Below are 13,956 nucleotides of genomic sequence, written 5' to 3' on the forward strand. Positions count from 1 at the left end.
ATCCATTATTCAAGTTAATAAATTAGTAGAATCATGTTTACAGGAAGAATGAGCAAGTTTTAATGTATCCATTGCCTCTGCTTATTGGACATAGCTTGTATTTCCAGCAAATAAAGAAGGTAACCTAGTTGAATCTCCTTGAAAAATATGGACAAACCTCCTGGCAAACACACAAATGGCGTTTTCTAGTGGGGCACTGCTTGTGCAACATATACCTGGTTTGCCTTTGTTACATACATTCTTGTGTAAACTAGGACTCAACAAACATTTTTCTGGAAAGGGGTCAAATAGTAAACATGTAAGGACTTGCAGGCCACATTGGTCTTACATATTCTTTTCTTTTTTTTTTTTTTCATTAAAAACAAAATCCATTCTTAGTTCATGGGCCATATGAAAAAAATTGCTGGCCACATTAGGCCCCTGGGTCATAATTCGTCAACCCTGATGTAAACCAAATGGGTAAAATGAAGATGTTTCATGTCCAAAATGACTCTTCTGTGAAAATTATGCAGTTGCATATACTACTTGGAGACTTCACATATTAACCTGAGCTAGAATATTTCTCACTAGCCATGAATGAAAGTGTGAGCTGTGTTTCTGGTCCTGTGCCTCTTCCCTTCACACTGCAATTCCTTACACCCATGAAACAAGTAGTATGCTTAACACAACATAAGAACTCCAGGTTATATGAGTCTGATTGAAAATCTGAATTTTAGATTACGCGAAGGTCAAACTATAACAATAAATTATCTCCCTCACTCCATGGTAAAGTAACAAAACATACGTACCCTCGCACTTTAAATAGCCAAAAGGCCAGGCTAAACATACCAAGTGTGGTTTTTAGGCACTGGGCAACAGGAAGCACAAGCAGTGATCCATGAGCAAAGATAAATAAATGAGCAGGGCACTGTGATTAACAAAGTGCTTTGGAAAGTTTCAAGCCAAGCAGAGTAAGTGGTAACTTTGTACAGCCTGGCTAGCAATCTGATTTTATGGGTCAGGGAGGCCTAGATTTCTAGAAATACTGGAAAAGTGAGTGTACATTAAACTTCATGTAGCAGTGGCTGTGGTAGTTCAGTAGATTGAGCATGGGCCTGTGAACCAAAGGGTCGCCGGTTTGATTCCCAGTCAGGGCACATGCATGTGTTGGAGGCCAGGTCCCCAGTAGGGGACACATGAGAGGCAACCATACACTGAGGTTTCTCTCTCATTATCCCTCCTTTCTCTTAATCTTGAAACAAAAAAGAAACTTAATTTAAATATAATGCACTCCCACGCTCAGTTAAATAAGGGTGGGGGGAACCTGGGCCTTCAAACTAGGGTTACTGGTTTGATTCCCAGTCAGGGCACATGCCTGGATTTCCGGCCAAGACCCCAGAAGGGGGTGCTCAAGAGGCAACCACACGCTGAAGATTCTCTTCCTCTCTTTCTCTTTCCCCTCTCTCTCTAAAAATGAAATAAATAAAATATTTTAAATAATAAGGGTTGGAGGCCCTGGCTGGTGTAGCTCAGTGGATTGAGCATGGGCCTGCGAACCAGAGTATCGCGGTTTGATTCCCAGGCAGGGCACGTGCCTGGGTTGCAGGCCAGTTTCCCTCAGGGGACGCATGAAAGGCAACCATACATTGATGTTTCTCTCCCTCTCTCCTTCCCTTCCCCTCTAAAGATAAATAAATAAATTTTTTTAAAAAAGGGTTGGAGAAGGTAGGGGGTGGATGGATGGAGCAAAAACGAAAAAGGAAAGGACTCATAGACATAAGCAACAGTGTCATGATTGTCAAGGGGTAAAAGGGAATTAAATGGTAATGGAAAAAATGCAATGAAAATAAAATAATTAAAAATATGAGATGCTAATACTAATGACGAAAAACGTTAACTAATATATTAAGACAAAACAAAATAGATCTGAGAGCCTAAAATGTTACCAGAGATAGAGATGGTAATTTCAAATAATAAAGGGATCAATTCAAGGAAATCCCAGAAAAACCTAAGTGTGTAATTGTGTGTGAACCTAGCATGAAGCAGTGCAACACAAAAAGACAGATAGAACTGAAAGAAGAAATAAACAAATTCATGATGACAGTTGAAGATTATCATACATTCTGTTGATAATTAATAAAGCAGAAAATCAGTAATAATATAGAAGACTTGAATAATATCAATCACTCTGAGTTACCTGTAATTATGGAAGTACCTTATACAACATAAATGGTGCTCTTTTCAAGTGTACATGGAACATTTAGCAAGGTAGATCAAGTTTGCTTCCAGAAAACAAGTTACAGTGAGTGTACAATTATTAAAATAATACAAATCGTGTCCACTGATAATAGTAGTAAGTTAAATATTAGTAACAGAAAGTGACTAAGAAAATATAAAAAAAATTTGAACACTATTGAATCATCTATGGGTAAAAAAATCAGAAGGGGAATTATAAAATACTTTAATAACGTAACATTTTTATAAATAGGATAAGTTCAAAGTAGTATGATGCAGCTAAAAGTTTTCAATACTTACACATTAGAAAAAGAGAACAATTTCAAAGTTATGACCTAAGCTTCCCACAATAAGAAATGAAAACTTTCTTCATTTGAAGAAAATGAAGACTAAGCCCAATGCTAGCAGATAAAATAAAATATTTTTAAATAAAAACCAATAAAATAGACATTATCACAATCAAATTACTAAAACCTAAATTCTTATCATTTGAAAAGATCAATACATTTGATAAATCTCTCACTCAATTTATCAAGAAATGAAAAGTAGGAGAATAACACAATAATAGCATCAACAATAAAGAGGGGCAGATCAATAGGGACCCCAACTGCACTTAAAGCATAATAGAGAAATATTATAAATAATACAATTGCAATGCATTCTACAGTTAAATAAAATGAAAAAATTACTTAAAACAAACTACCAGTTCTCAAGAAGAAACAGATGCCTTGAATAGCCCTAGTGTATGATGAAATTAAATTTAGTTTAAAAATTTTCACAAAGTATATTCTAGTCCTAGATGGTTTTATGAAGAAATTCTACAAAATCTTTAGAGAGAAATTCAAAACAAACTCTTCCAGAAAGAAGAAGAAAGCAAACATTTTCTAACACTTCTATGAGACCAGGATTACTATGATACCAAAACCAAACAAAGACATTAAAAGTAAACTTTAGACCAATATCTACCATGAACATATATTTTTTTTCTGAAAAAGTATTAGTAAATCAAATTAAATATATAAGTAGACAATGTGTCATGATCTAGTGGATCTTATTCTACATATGTGAACTTTACATATTCTTTTTAAATCAACTAATTTCAGCCTTGGCTGGTGTAGCTCAGTATATTGAGGATGGGCCTGTGAAGCAAATGGTTGTTGGTTTGATTCTGAGTAAGGGCACATGCCTTGGTTGCAGGCCAGGTCCCCAGTGGGGCACACATGAGAGGCAACCACACATTGATGTTTCTCTCCCACTCTTTCTCCTTCCCATCCCCTCTCTCTAAAAATAAATAAATAAAATAGTTTAAATCAACTAATTTCATTTACCATATCAACAAACAAGCAAAAAAAATGGAGAGAATGAACCATGTAATCATGTGATCATCTCAATAAGGACAGAAACAGGGTTTAGCACAATTCGACACCTAATAATGATAAAAAGTAGTAGGCAAACAGGAATAAAGACAACTTCCTCATCCTGACAAAGGCATTCATGAAAAAGCGATACCTGATATCAGACTTAATGATAAAACACTGCTTTCACCCAAAGATCAAGAAAAAGGCAAAGGTGTCAACTCTCATATTTTTTATTCAATATTTTTCCAGAGGCTATGGTTAGTGCAATAAAACAAGAAAAATAAGTACAAATTAGAAAAGTGGTAATAATGTCTTTGCTATAAGAAAGTATAGCTGCTTGTGTAGATAGTTCTAAATCCTAAAAATACATTCAAATTGATTTAACAATGTTGCAGGATAAAATCAATAAAAATATTAATTATACATTTTATATTTAAAAACTAAATCATAGAAAAATAAAATGTGTATCGAACTGTGTATTTTAGATATGTGTTCTTTATTAAAAATGAATTTTAAAACACTAACTGTAAAATATTTAATTCTGTATCCAGCAGTGAAATTTTAAGATAAAAAATTTTAAAAGGCACAATTTACAAAAGTAAACATGTCAATTACCTAGGAATAAATATATCAAAACTTGAATATTCCTTCAAACAATATCTAAACCATTATTTTGGTAAGCTATAAAAGAAACAATTAAGTAATGATGGATGATATTTGCATGTATCAGGAATGTCAAGAATATAGACATGAGAATCATTATGAATTTTGTATAGTTTTATTAAAATACAACCCAAACTCCAGTTCATTTCTTTCCAAATGTATGTGTGAAAACTGACAAGCTGATCCTTAAAAACTACGTAAACTAACAAACAACCAATAATGCTCTTTAAAAAATGGAAATGGAAAAAGGTGGCTTATTTTTTAACGAAACAGTGTAGGTTATTATATTTACTGTAATAAAGGGGATGTGATATTGACCCAGAGATAGGTACACAGACCAATGGAACAGACTAGAGATCACAAAAATATACCTCTGCATGTATCAGTTCTTGATTTGGGATGAAAGTGGAATTCTTGATTGCTTTTTAAATAATTGTAGTGAATAGATTAGCCATCTATATGAGGAAAAATCTGTCTTAAACACTACCCTACACCACGCACAAAAGTAAAAGCCAAGTAGGATATAGAACTAAATTTAAAATATGGAGCTCTTAAACTCTCAGAGTTTAATAGATGAGTTTATGTTCATGAACCTGGAAGAAAGGAGCTGTTAAACAGGTTATAAAAAGCAGAAGCCAGTAAGAAAAAGAGTAGAAATGTAAAAGCATTTAATATAAAAAATAAAGTACATCTTTACATTTATTAAGGAAGCTTGAAAAATCTGGCGATACCCAGTGCTGGCAGGGAATGGAGTAACTGGCTAAATTACTGCTGTAGTAGCATCATTTGTATTAACCCAAACATTGGAAAAAAGTCAACAATAACATTGTATATATTCTTATAATGAAATGCCACTTACTAAAGGAACTTGTGCAGCTACATGTTAAAAATAGATAAATGCAAAAAAGGTAAACTTGAATAAAAGGAGCTAAACCAAAACTATACATGCTGTGTGATTCTACTTATTCAGAATTCACAAACTATTTACAGTATTGAGGTATGTGTACTTAGGTAGGAAAAGTAGAAAGAATATAAGGGAAATTATTACCACAAAAATCAGACTGCAACTAAATTCAAGTGGAGAGTGATAGAGAATCTGTTTGCTATTTAAGGTAGCCAGCATCTAGTATGTTGGCAGTATTTGTGTTACAAACCTAGGTTGAGACTTTATATGCATTAATAGTGTGAAAATTCATAAACTGTATATGTGAACTATACCTGTTATATTTATGTTAAAATACTTGACTTTATCATACTGGTGGATTTATGGCACATTTAAAGAGTATTTCTTCTGGGCCATTTCAGCAGCTACATGTTCAACGATGTTGACAAGCAGATCATACCTAGTAAATTAAAATCACAATTTCTGTTCCATGAACTCACTGACTTTCATAATCCATATTATACAAATGTCTTATATCAAATTTTTTATTAAACTGACCCACTTTAGGCTACTTTTTTGCTGGCTAGCACAGCCAGCTACTAAAGGAGTATTCGACTCTGAGCTTGTTAGTTTAATGCAGAAATTAGTAAAAGAAACACATATCCACACAGAATTCATCTAGAACCAAAGATGTGTTTCAGTTTTCTTTGATGAGTATGCTTAAAATCCTGTATATGCATATTATCTGGTAGCTGAAGAAATAAGATTACTATAATTCCTTATGCTACTACTAAATTCTTGCTCCTCTGATTAAGCATTTTTGTCTTGTTTTAAATACTAGCAAGAGAAATAACACATGTTTTGTTGTAAGGGGATTACTGTTTTTCCTCTCAAAAAGACAGATGCCTTCTTCAGTAGGTAAATTCAGGTCTGTTTCAGAAAGCTTGTAAGTCATTCCAACTGTCAATATTGTGTCAGTCTTGATCCAAGTATTTAATGTCTCATAAAAGATTTGAGGTGGTTTGAAAGTTGTAGCATTGATCCCCAAATTTAATTTTATAATTTATTATTATACAAGAATAGCACACATTTAGTCTATAATCACAGAAGTTTTGAGAATTCATTAATGATTTCAAGTTAAAATTTTGAGACATGAGCCAAGAACTCTTTTCAGTTATCCTTTCATTCATTTGTTCTTCTGTTCATTCACACAGCCACTCATCCCTTCTCCATCTGTCTGTCTACCTCTCCATCACAGAACCACCCTAAACAACCAGCCTACATGCTTATTTTGTGATTTCTGACTTCTTTTAAATTTATTTCTAAGAACTTTGGCTTGGACCCCCAAGTTACATTCTCAGAGGCCATGCATTTTCACATACCTAAGATAAGACATGGTTAATTATTTCAGTAATAGTATAAAATAATAGCACTTTTAGTTTTTTTTTTAAGATTTTATTTATTTATCTTTATAGGGGAAGGGAAGGAGAGAGGGAGAGAAACATCAATGTATGGTTGCCTTTCGTGCATCCCCTGCTGAGAAGTGGCCTGCAGGGAACCGGCCTGCAACCCTGGCATGTGCCCTGACTGGGAATCGAACCGCGATTGTCTGGTTCGCAGGCCCGTGCTCAATCCACTGAGCTACACCAGCCAGGACGCACTTTTAGTTTTTAATAGCTGTGGTTATGAGATACTTTATCATAATTAATATATATGAGAACTTTCTTCAAGATGTTGTCAGGTTCAAAACAACTACTATCCCAGTAAGTCACTAGTAAGATAAAATCTCCCCCCAAATAAACTACCAGAATAAAAACTTAGGATATGAGCCCATTCTTTGCATCTCAGTGTCTGTGACTGGTAGATAATCAAAAACATGTGTAATAGAATAGAAACAGTTTCTTAATTAGTGCTGAGCAGGCAAGTATGAGATGTTTATTTTATTAGGGAATAAACAAATGTGTACTGAAGGTCTAGTTTTGTCTGTAGTTGGTTGTTTGATTGTGAGTAAACCACTGAGGATGATACTATCCAAACTCCTGATACAGAAACAAGCCAAAAAAAAAAAAAAAAGAGCAGGAAGGTACAAAAGAGAGAGAGAGAAAAAGAGAGAGAGAGAGGAAAGAAGGAAGGAAGGAAGGAAGGAAGGAAGGAAGGAAGGAAGGAAGGAAGGAAGGAAGGAAGGAAGGAAGGAAGGAAGGAAAAGGAAAGAAGGAAGGAAGGAAGGAAGGAAGGAAGGAAGGAAGGAAGGAAGGAAGGAAGGAAGGAAGGAAGGGAAAGAAGAAAGAAAGAAAGAAAGAAAGAAAGAAAGAAAAAAAAAAAAAAAAAAAAAAAAAGAAAAAAAGGAAGGAAGGAAGGAAGGAAGGAAGGAAGAAAAGAAGCTGTACAAGTTGACATTATGCTTCCTTTGGCCCTAAGATTTTGTTATCTCTAATGATAAATAATTAAGATTTACATATGTTGATGGAACTAACTTCCTTTGATCAGGCCCAAGGCTGAGCAGATGCTATTTCTTTTTTCATCTTTTCTGCTATGAATGTGTATAATTCTACTATGAAACTAAGCTGGAACATGTGGATTTACTGTTTTATATTCCACAGTTGACCTTGCGACACACTTAAAATTGCTTTGTCTGAAAGTATGGAAGCTGTATGGACTAGGTAGAGTTCAGCTCTCCTAATTCTTTCTAACCCTTTATGTGAAAAATGTGTTGCTTAAAAAATATTCCTCTTTAATTTTCAGAGAAAAGTTTCACCAGAAATAGGCTTATATTTAAGATTATATATAATATATGACATTTTATATAAATTTTGTTGTAGTATTCTGTTATTTTTTCAGACCAACGGTCAATCATAGTGTTTGCAATCATATGGCAAGAATTTCAAGATCTATAAAAGTACTTTGACTTAGTAGATACATTTGCATTAGTGAATCTCAATCCTTATTAATTGAAATTCATAGGAATGTTTATGCATCATCCAAATACTTTTAAAGATTCTAAGCACTTTACAGTGTGTTGTATGTTAAAACTAATTTAAAAACACAGTATGCTTATTTAAACTGTTACCCTTCATAATTCATTGACTTTTCACAGGTCAGTGTCTTCATTCTATTACCTTACTGGGTATATTTGTTAGTGTTACATAAGACTTCATATAATATTAAATAAGAATTAAAAATATAGCTAAAAATATGCTCATGCTCTTTATGAGGATTCACCATCATGGCCCTAGGTACTATTATGGTTGTTTTTTCTATTTCCTGAGCCTCTCAACCTAACTCATTTTTCTTCCAGAGAAAATAAAGTTGCTCCTCTGTGCTCTGCGCTATCAAGTGCCCAGTAATTGTGTATTATTGATTTTCTGGACCCACTGGTAACTGTCTACCTGGTGTATAGCAAGCATATTCCCTTTATGGTTCTTATGCAGCATATTTCCTAGGAGGCTCATATGGCCCTCATCATATTCTTTTTGCGAAGGATTTGGAACAAAAATTAAGTGGACTGTTTTCATCCTGATAAATAATCTTTGAATGGTTGACTTTAGGAAGTATCTGTGGTTTCCCGTTACAACCTTGTTCACTGGAGGAAGTGCCGGAAGAGTAGTCTAATGTAGATACACTGACAGTGTAACTGATTTGCTGAGAGAGTTTTCATTTCTTCTAACTGCCCTTAAAAGAGGCAATGGTGACCAGAGGGGAGAGGGAAGGGAAGTTAAGGGGGAAAAGGGGGAGGGATTTGGAGGAACAAATAGGAAGGACACAGGGACGGGAACTAAGGGGGGTGGAAATGGGAGGGAGGTGGGGAGCGAGGGGCGGGGGAGGCTGGGATGGGAGAAATAGACAAAAAAAAGTGTACTTGAAAAATAACTAAATAAAATTAATTTTTTTTAAAAAGAGGCAATGGTGAATGGGTAATTTTTTCTCACCTAACATACAGCACACTTCAAAGCGATCTAACCATATGGTCATATCCTTTGGAAATTATAGGTTAGAAAAATCCACTTTGATTTCAGCATAAGCTCTTTCTGAAATGGAATCTTTATTCTAAATGTTTAAGCTTATACACTTGAAGTCTTACCCATTAGAAGTGCCATCAGCATCAGCAACCGTCTATTTCTAACATAATTGACATTAGCTGGTCTACAAAGTCCTCTATTTGCTGTTTATTCAATTGATCATGTATTTTTCCACTAAACTTATGACAAAGAAAACTGTTCTTGCAATTGAGATCCAATTCCTTGAATCTTGTGATTTATGAAAAATCAATGAGGAGGTCAGCAAAAGCTCTTCAGCCTCAACAAAAAGTAGGATAGTGTTAGAAGACCAATTATTCTTTAAATTCATAACTTTCTCCCATATCCATTAGCCCTGGAACTTATGACACAATATCACTAATTTTTAAATTTACCAACCCACTTTTTAAAATTGTTTATGTTTATGGTTTAATATTCAAATTTGCAAAAATTTATACTTTTTATACTCCCAAAAATAGTATTAGTGAGGCAATGGGAGTATTTTAAATTTTAAGTATTGGAAAATTAACTCGAGTTTTCTCAATTGACATTATGTTTGATATAGAAAATATTAAAACACAATTCGCCCAAAGTAATGTATACATAATATATATATATATATATATATATGTGTGTATATATGTGTATGTACATACACATATATAAACACACACATATATAGGCTTAAATAGTGGGGGGGGGTTGCTATGATACAAAAAGTGCGATGTATTAGTTTTCTACTGAGGCTTTAACAAATTTAGGACAACTTAGTGACTCAAAAAATTATTACCTTCTATTTCTGTATTTTATATGTCCAACCTGGGTCTCACTAGGCTAAAATGAATCAAGATGTGAGCAGAGCTTCATTCCGTCTGGAGTTTATGGGGATCTACTGTCCCCTTGTCCCTTCCAGCTTCGAGACGAGGCCCGCATTCCTGGACTCCTGGGCCGGCTCCTCCGTTTTCATTAAAGATGCCCACTCCCTCTCGCAGCCCTCTTCAGTAGTGGCGTCTTCCTTTCCCTCCTTATTCTGTCTCCCTCTTCTACTTCGAAGTACTCTTGCTATTCAGTTGGATCCTTCTAGGCAGTCCTGGGTAAAATGCTGATTTTAAGGTCAGCTGAATAACAGCCTTAATTCTACCTTCAACCTAAATTCCCCTTTGTTGTGAAACTGAATATGCTCACAGGTTCTGCCAGTTAGGATACAGCTATCTTTGGGAGGGGGTATTATTCTGCTTAGTACCTATATAATGGCTTTAATTTATCTTATTTTAAAGAAGATTTATCATCATATTTTTGTTTTTTTAAATATTCTATTTATTTATTTTTAGATAGGGGAAAGGAGAGAGGAAGAGAAACATCAATGTGTGTTTACCTCCTACTGGGGACCTGGCCCACAACCCAGCCATGTGCCCTCACTGGGAATCAAACCAGTGACCCTTTGGTTCACAGGCTGATACTCTTATCCACTGAGCCTCACCAGCTAGGACTATCATTATATTTTTAAGGAATATTTTACTCTTATTAATTTATTAAGTAAAAAACAATGCCCTATATTTTAAGGTGTTTTATTTTAAATGTTATATAAAAGTGGAAGTATAAGAATATTTACTGAAGTAAAAATTATTCAAGGGGCATGCAGTTATCTTTCATCTAATCCTAAAATGAGAAGTTTGACAAAGGATTTTAATAAAATGCCTTGCATATATTATTTATTCAAATAGCAACTATGAAGAGTCATTTTGGTGTATTTTCTTTCATGTTTATTTAATAAAACTATTTTGCTTAATCATTTATTGTTTTCAAAATTGGTTTAAGTTCCTAGGTTTGATTAAAAAAATTATCTACTGTTGTGTTTCTTATAAGACTTGATAAAGGAAAATTCAGCTTCAGCTGAATTGTATCAGATTTGGCTCATTTCCTCCACCCTAGCTTTCAGCAGACTCCAAGGAAGGACAAAGAGATACTGAGAGTAACAGCTGTCCTCCCAGTGAGCCTTCATATTTGCTCTTAAGTAAATCCTCTGAGAATAAACTAAAACACAAGAGAGAAGTGTATGTATGTGTGTGTATATATATATATATATTTTTTTATTTAATTGTTGTTCAAGTACAGTTTTCTGTCTTTTACTCCCATCCCAGCCCACCCCCCCCCCGCAGTGCTCCCCACTTCCCTCCCATTTCCACCGCCCTTAGTTATTGTCCATGTGTCCTTTATACTAGTTCCTGTAAATTCTTCCCCTTTTTGTCCTGAAATTCCCTTCCCTTTCCCCTCTGGTCGCTGTCCCCCCTGTTCTCTATTTCAGTGTCTTTGCTTTTATTTGACTTGCTTGTTTGTTTTGTTTTTTTAGCGAAGCGTATTTTGAAGATAAAACATTGATTTACTGTTTAAAGGGGGTCAGATATATGGTGACAGAAGATTTGACTTTGAGTGACGGGCACAATTCAATATATAGAAGATGTATCATAGAATTGTACACATGAAACCTATATAATCTTATTAACTTATGTCACCTCAGTAAATTGAAATGAAATATTTAAGGAAAAAAAGATTTACCATTTACATTCTCTGTATCTCAATAATGTATCAGAATGTTTAAAAACTTACATCTGGTATTATGGTTTATGTTAGGTCCAGAGACAAAAAACTGGGTCAGTATAAAAGATTAAATTATAAACTACCAAGAAAAATATATGTGTTAAAATTCATCTAATTCTCTTAAAAACTAAAAGTTCACAATTGGTCTAATGAAAAACATTATTTTTGTGGAGAAACAAAAATCCTTTTGTGGAAAAGGATGTGCTAGCATCATCTTAGAGAATATAAGTATATGATCATTTCATAGCTTGTTATAAAAACAAAATAAAACAAACAAAAATACAGTGTGGAAAACAGTAGTAAGAACATATTTCTTCCACATCAGTACTTATGTGCTTTATATTCTGTGCAGTTTTTGTCTATTCCCCAGTGTAAACCTGAACATTTAAAACACTTTGTAATATATAATGCTCTCATTATTGTAACTATTTTAAATAAAGATAAAACATCTTTTTAGTTATGGACTGATAATTTTCTGTTCCCTCCAATTTGATAATATTTATAAATAAATTACACTATGTTTGGTTAGTAGCAAATTCAGGAGATTCCTTCACTGGCCAAGCAAATCCGTTAGTCTCTGATATTATCAGTAGAACATTTCCCTTTGATTTATAACTCTAATATAAAGTTGCAATGTTCTTATAAGAAGTAGAATCTAAAGTCACATGATTGAATACAGTTATAAAGGGGACTGGTAGTATTACAATTTTTGATTGAGGGTGATTAATTTTGCATGCTTTAAAACAGTTTACCAATATTGACTGGTTTCAATTTCTTTGACAAGTAACATCATATCTTAGATATATTTCCTTTATTTTTTCACACAGAAAAGTAAAATTAAAAAGAAAAATTTATAAAAATAGGATTATTTCACTGTCTAAGGCAATCTTTGGCCTATGTGAAATTGCATTATAATTTAGACAATGAGAAACTAGTGCATGTATTTCAAGATTAATATAGAGAATAGCACCATAAATAAAAAGTTAATAGGTACAGTTAACTATAAAAACACATAGAGAGCTTATTATGTGCTCTAATATCTGCAATTTTTACTAATGCCTTCATCAATTTTCATAGTAACTCTACATTCGCTTACTATTAATTATTTGTATAAATACAAAAAGGGAAATTTTAAAAGAGTTGATTTTTTTGGATTTATACATTGAACATAAAGATCACAAGGACATCATTTTGGCATTGTGTTCTTGTCAGATTTATTTAAAATACTGGCCAAACTTGAAAAAGTAAGATGACAGCCATTATGCATACAGCACAGTATTTTCATTAGTATTTTAATTATACTTTGTAAAAACCTAATACATTTTTATTTCTCAGAAATAAATGAGGCAGATCTCATCAGAATTATCTACTCTATGGACAGCAATTTATATGATAAACCTTTGATCTAAAACTGCATTACAAAAACCCAATTGTCTCATGCTGTTCATAGAAGTCAGTAATAGGACACAGACTGTGATGCTATTAAAGCAATTCAATAACAGAATATAAAGATGTCTAATAAAATATCACAAATGAGTATCATAAATTTACATAATGCTGGTAAGAGGTTAAAATATCATAGTGTTTTCTTTTGTTTCACTGTTTGGGTAGTAAATAACGTTACTAATGTAAGAATGTTTTCTATCCATAGAATCCAAGTTCAGCCTCAATCATAGCAATGGTAATTTATGATGCTGAAATACAGTTTTTCCTATTCTAGAAATAGCTTTATACTTCTACATAGTTTTTTTAATTTTTATTTAATTATTTTTTTCAAGTACATTTTTTGTCTATTTCTCCCATCCCAGCCCCCCCCCACCCTGTCTCCCCACCTCCCTCCCATTCCCCCTACCCCAGTCCTCATCCCTGTGTCTTTCATACTTGTTCCTCAAAATCCCTCCCCATTTTTCCCCTTAAATTCCCTTCCCTCTCCCCTCTGGTCGCTGCCCACTTTTTCTCTATTTCAGTGTCTTTATTTTTATTCTGTTTGCTTGTTTGTTTTATTGTTTAGCTTCATAGTTTTTTAACTGTAAAATTTTAATTTACATATTTTTGTATCTTCATAATCTCTGGGCTAAGTATTAAATCTTAGTAAATTTTGTTAAACTATTTCAAAATATGTTAATACTTAAATCAACAATTTTGTTTTTCTGGTTAAAAATTAAGTTGAAAAATATTAATGTCCGACAATAAGGGTATTATTCTACATGGTCACGAAAATATTTTA

The 13,956-nt window shown here is 33.5% G+C and overlaps 1 pseudogene; it reads right to left on the reverse strand.

The window, feature by feature from the left end:
- Positions 1 to 8,447: 8,447 nt before the first annotated feature.
- LOC128627446 (protein BTG4-like) lies at positions 8,448 to 9,462 on the reverse strand (annotated as a pseudogene).
- Positions 9,463 to 13,956: the final 4,494 nt, after the last annotated feature.

This window comes from Artibeus jamaicensis, unplaced genomic scaffold, assembly GCF_021234435.1.
Source record: "Artibeus jamaicensis isolate MK-2021 breed Jamaican fruit bat unplaced genomic scaffold, CSHL_Jam_final contig_402, whole genome shotgun sequence".
In the NCBI taxonomy this organism is placed as follows: domain Eukaryota; kingdom Metazoa; phylum Chordata; class Mammalia; order Chiroptera; family Phyllostomidae; genus Artibeus; species Artibeus jamaicensis.